Consider the following 6,137-nt stretch of genomic DNA (forward strand, 5'->3'; position numbering starts at 1 on the left):
TAAGTTCACCAACGTAGTAGTGTGTCTTTTTGTTTGTTTGGCATTTTCCAGTTTTGCATCGAGCCCAAACTTGATGGCCAGTGCATTTCTTTTTTTCTGCCCAATGCCAATCTGTGAAGAAATCTCTTCTCCACTTTGACTTCCAGGACTGAACAGTAAATATTGGTATGGGATTTCCGGGTGGAGGTAGAGGCTCAGTAGCTTTGCTGACTGTGGTGTTATTCTCAGCATGATCCATTGCTTCATCATCTCTCTCTTCCCTTTCCTCATCCAATAGTTGCTGTTGAGCATGCGAGATAGGAATCTCATTTACGATTTCAATATGGTTTTCTTCTCCCGGTTCCACAGAGATTCTGACTCGACCTCTTGAAGCTGTCGATCCCCGTGTTCTTCCTACTGCCCTGTTTCCTCTGGATGCCATGGCTATGGCAGTATATGACTTGTAGGACCTATAGGATCTTAGGATGGCTACTGAGGTTCACAATGCCCTGAAAGAGAAAAACACATCAATAATAATATCAATAAATAGGGGTTAAGCTCAAATGTGTTCTGTGAAAGTGTGAATGTGTTGGGAATTATGTTGGATTTCATGAAAAAGGACTGCGCTTTAAAATTTTCCAGCTCGCTTTAATTTTCCACACAAGTCTTTTGACTGACCTGACCATAAACATATCAATGGAAATCTGAGCGCAATCATTTTTACCAAATAGTATTTACAGCGTTATAGTATAGTAGTTATAGTCTCCATGAATCGCACACATTCTCAGAACACATTTGGCATTGGTTAATCAGTCATACCTGACTAACCTGATAGTGATAATTCACTATTCCAAGTTCCAACAGCAAGTCAGCGACAGGGAGATAACATAACAAACACTGCTGTATATAGATTATACAGTATCAGTATAAAACGAATACCAATAATAGCCAAATTGCCTGTAAGAGAAAGAAGTGGTAAAGTAAGGGGTAAGGCACAACCAAAAAGTTGAAAATACTTACTGAATTTCTTGGGATGAATTTGCAAACACTAGATCACACGCAATGTGATAACAATAAATTCAGGACTCCTGAATCTGAAGTCTGAAGTCTGTCTGATAGTGACAGCCTTGGCCTTAAAATTTTCTAATTTCATCCCTCAAAGTAATTCATTTTTCTACCGCTAGATGGGATCTTAAGTATCTTATCTTTTAGGGCAAAAGTTACCATTGATTTTCATACCCTAAAGTTAAAGATACTTAATTTTAACTGAATTTGACACAAGATAAAAGATACCAAAAAGATACCAAAAATATCTTATCTTAACTTATCTTAACTTATCTTTTACAAAAGATAGGAGCCACTGACTGGTATTCAATGTGAATACACTGTTATGCCATCAGTTTATACTTCTATATGTAAACTGCATCAAATATACTTGTATTCAATGTGAATACACTGTTATACCATGAGTTTTTACTTCAATATGTAAACAGCATCAAATATACTTGTATTCAATGTGAATACACTGTTATACCATGAGTTTTTACTTCTATATGTAAACAGCATCAAATATACTTGTATTCAATGTGAATACACTGTTATACCATGAGTTTTTACTTCTATATGTAAACAGCATCAAATATACTTGTATTCAATGTGCAAACACTGTTATACCATGAGTTTTTACTTCTATATGTAAACAGCATCAAATATACTTGTATTCAATGTGAATACACTGTTATACCATGAGTTTTTACTTCTACATGTAAACAGCATCAAATATACTTGTATTCAATGTGAATACACTGTTATACCATGAGTTTTTACTTTTATATGTAAACGGCATCAAATATACTTGTATTCAATGTGAATACACTGTTATACCATGAGTTTTTACTTCTACATGTAAACAGCATCAAATATACTTGTATTTCATGTGAATACACTGTTATACCATGAGTTTTTACTTCTATATGTAAACAGCATCAAATATACTTGTATTCAATGTGAATACACTGTTATACCATGAGTTTTTACTTCTATATGTAAACAGCATCAAATATACTTGTATTCAATGTGAAAACACTGTTATACCATGAGTTTTTACTTCTATATGTAAACAGCATCAAATATACTTGTATTCAATGTGAATACACTGTTATACCATGAGTTTTTACTTCTATATGTAAACTGCATCAAATATACTTGTATTCAATGTGAATACACTGTTATACCATGAGTTTTTACTTCTATATGTAAACAGCATCAAATATACTTGTATTCAATGTTAATACACTGTTATACCATGAGTTTTTACTTTTATATGTAAACGGCATCAAATATACTTGTATTCAATGTGAATACACTGTTATACCATGAGTTTTTACTTCTATATGTAAACAGCATCAAATATACTTGTATTCAATGTGAATACACTGTTATACCATGAGTTTTTATTTCTATATGTAAACAGCATCAAATATACTTGTATTCAATGTGAATACACTGTTATACCATGAGTTTTTACTTCTATATGTAAACAGCATCAAATATACTTGTATTCAATGTGAATACACTGTTATACCATGAGTTTTTACTTCTATATGTAAACGGCATCAAATATACTTGTATTCAATGTGAATACACTGTTATACCATGAGTTTTTACTTCTATATGTAAACAGCATCAAATATACTTGTATTCAATGTGAATACACTGTTATACCATGAGTTTTTACTTTTATATGTAAACGGCATCAAATATACTTGTATTCAATGTGAATACACTGTTATACCATGAGTTTTTACTTCTATATGTAAACAGCATCAAAAATACTTGTATTCAATGTGAATACACTGTTATACCATGAGTTTTTACTTCTATATGTAAACTGCATCAAATATACTTGTATTCAATGTGAATACACTGTTATACCATGAGTTTTTACTTCTATATGTAAACAGCATCAAATATACTTGTATTCAATGTGAATACACTGTTATACCATGAGTTTTTACTTCTATATGTAAACTGCATCAAATATACTTGTATTCAATGTGAATACACTGTTATACCATGAGTTTTTACTTCTATATGTAAACAGCATCAAATATACTTGTATTCAATGTGAATACACTGTTATACTATGAGTTTTTATTTCTATATGTAAAAAGCATCAAATATACTTGTATTCAATGTGAATACACTGTTATACCATGAGTTTTTACTTCTATATGTAAACAGCATCAAATATACTTGTATTCAATGTGAATACACTGTTATACCATGAGTTTTTACTTTTATATGTAAACTGCATCTAATATACTTGTATTCAATGTGAATACACTGTTATACCATGAGTTTTTACTTCTATATGTAAACAGCATCAAATATACTTGTATTCAATGTGAATACACTGTTATACCATGAGTTTTTACTTCTATATGTAAACAGCATCAAATATACTTGTATTCAATGTGAATACACTGTTATACCATGAGTTTTTACTTCTATATGTAAACAGCATCAAATATACTTGTATTCAATGTGAATACACTGTTATACCATGAGTTTTTACTTCTATATGTAAACAGCATCAAATATACTTGTATTCAATGTGAATACACTGTTATACCATGAGTTTTTACTCCTATATGTAAACAGCATCAAATATACTTGTATTCAATGTGAATACACTGTTATACCATGAGTTTTTACTTCTATATGTAAACAGCATCAAATATACTTGTATTCAATGTGAATACACTGTTATACCATGAGTTTTTACTTCTATATGTAAACTGCATCAAATATACTTGTATTCAATGTGAATACACTGTTATACCATGAGTTTTTACTTCTATATGTAAACTGCATCAAATATACTTGTATTCAATGTGAATACACTGTTATACCATGAGTTTTTACTTCTATATGTAAACAGCATCAAATATACTTGTATTCAATGTGAATACACTGTTATACCATGAGTTTTTACTTCTATATGTAAACAGCATCAAATATACTTGTATTCAATGTGAATACACTGTTATACCATGAGTTTTTACTTCTATATGTAAACAGCATCAAATATACTTGTATTCAATGTGAATACACTGTTATACCATGAGTTTTTACTTCTATATGTAAACTGCATCAAATATACTTGTATTCAATGTGAATACACTGTTATACCATGAGTTTTTACTTCTATATGTAAACAGCATCAAATATACTTGTATTCAATGTGAATACACTGTTATACCATGAGTTTTTACTTTTATATGTAAACGGCATCAAATATACTTGTATTCAATGTGAATACACTGTTATACCATGAGTTTTTACTTCTATATGTAAACAGCATCAAATATACTTGTATTCAATGTGAATACACTGTTATACCATGAGTTTTTATTTCTATATGTAAACAGCATCAAATATACTTGTATTCAATGTGAATACACTGTTATACCATGAGTTTTTACTTCTATATGTAAACAGCATCAAATATACTTGTATTCAATGTGAATACACTGTTATACCATGAGTTTTTACTTTTATATGTAAACGGCATCGAATATACTTGTATTCAATGTGAATACACTGTTATACCATGAGTTTTTACTTCTATATGTAAACAGCATCAAATATACTTGTATTCAATGTGAATACACTGTTATACCATGAGTTTTTACTTCTATATGTAAACAGCATCAAATATACTTGTATTCAATGTGAATACACTGTTATACCATGAGTTTTTACTTCTATATGTAAACAGCATCAAATATACTTGTATTCAATGTGAATACACTGTTATACCATGAGTTTTTACTTCTATATGTAAACAGCATCAAATATACTTGTATTCAATGTGAATACACTGTTATACCATGAGTTTTTACTTCTATATGTAAACAGCATCAAATATACTTGTATTCAATGTGAATACACTGTTATACCATGAGTTTTTACTTCTATATGTAAACAGCATCAAATATACTTGTATTCAATGTGAATACACTGTTATACCATGAGTTTTTACTTCTATATGTGTAAACTGAATCGAGATCTTGACAACGGAAACGATGTTTTCGACTTTCTAAAAGTCCTCTGGAGTGGAGTTGACCGTTGCGATGCCCCTTGTTTGACGAGGTGTTGACGTTGGGTCGATGCTTTGCTATAATAGACTGTTTACTCTGTTTCTGTTGATTTGTGTTTTCTGTTGTGGTTTTACTGTGCCTCAAATCACATGGTAAAGTCAAACAAAGATTCTCTATTTACATTAAATTCTTGTGATATTTCATCCACGTTACTTCATATGTAAACGGGATCAAAAATACTTGAATTCAATGTGAATACACTGTGATACTGTAAAGCATCCTCCCTCTCGGGTGAATGACTTTACGGATTAAGACAAATAGATTACCACGGAACTCGGAGGCGTTTACCCACAATGATGACAGTGTATTACTAGACTAGGCCATAAAATATAAGAGAGACTACACGCATAAGAATACGAGAACTAAGGGGAAACAAAGTGTAAGTGGAGACAACGTAAATTGATCTTACCGTAGTAGCGCGAGCGATACGGCGAATTCAGACACGAAATGGACACGAATGGAAATACAATTCAGATAGGCACTTACGGAAACAGGTAGTCAGAGAAACACTTGTAGAGAAAACACTAAGGCAAGTTAGATGTCGAACTAGTGTTGTTGAAGGCAACTGAACATTTAGCGAGCTGCTAGCTGTCTGATCTTTCTTAGATTTTGAGTTCACCATGAAACCTCGCATCTCGTCAAAGTGGCGTGATGCTGTTGACGTGTCGCTATGTCGCGAGTGCAGCCAATCAGAAGGTGTTTGTTTAATGGCTTGATTGGCGTCGCGCGTGCGACCAATCAAACGGATGTTTATTTAATGGCGTGATAATGCGTCGCACGTGTGACCAATCACGGAAGTTTGTTTAGTGGCGTGATAATGCGTCGCACGTGTGAGTCAGACAGCAGGTGTTCAATTGGGTCAACGCTAAGATGTCTATGACAAATGGTTACTATGCGGATTACAATAATCGAGTAATATGCAAAAGAAGAGTAAATGCAAGAGAGTAAAATGTAGACATAATTATATGCCAAGGGAGAGTAAACATAATATTA

The 6,137-nt window shown here is 32.0% G+C and overlaps 1 long non-coding RNA gene across 1 annotated transcript; it reads right to left on the reverse strand.

The window, feature by feature from the left end:
- Positions 1 to 341: 341 nt before the first annotated feature.
- Positions 342 to 1,224, reverse strand: LOC123467558. The gene is made up of 3 exons (XR_006641798.1): positions 1,000 to 1,224; positions 808 to 936; positions 342 to 488 (listed from the first exon to the last, which is right to left on the reverse strand). It is a non-coding gene; the product is annotated as an uncharacterized LOC123467558 (long non-coding RNA).
- Between the last annotated feature and the right edge of the window lie 4,913 nt (positions 1,225 to 6,137).

Source organism: Daphnia magna, unplaced genomic scaffold (genome assembly GCF_020631705.1).
Source record: "Daphnia magna isolate NIES unplaced genomic scaffold, ASM2063170v1.1 Dm_contigs193, whole genome shotgun sequence".
Taxonomy (NCBI): Eukaryota; Metazoa; Arthropoda; class Branchiopoda; order Diplostraca; family Daphniidae; genus Daphnia; species Daphnia magna.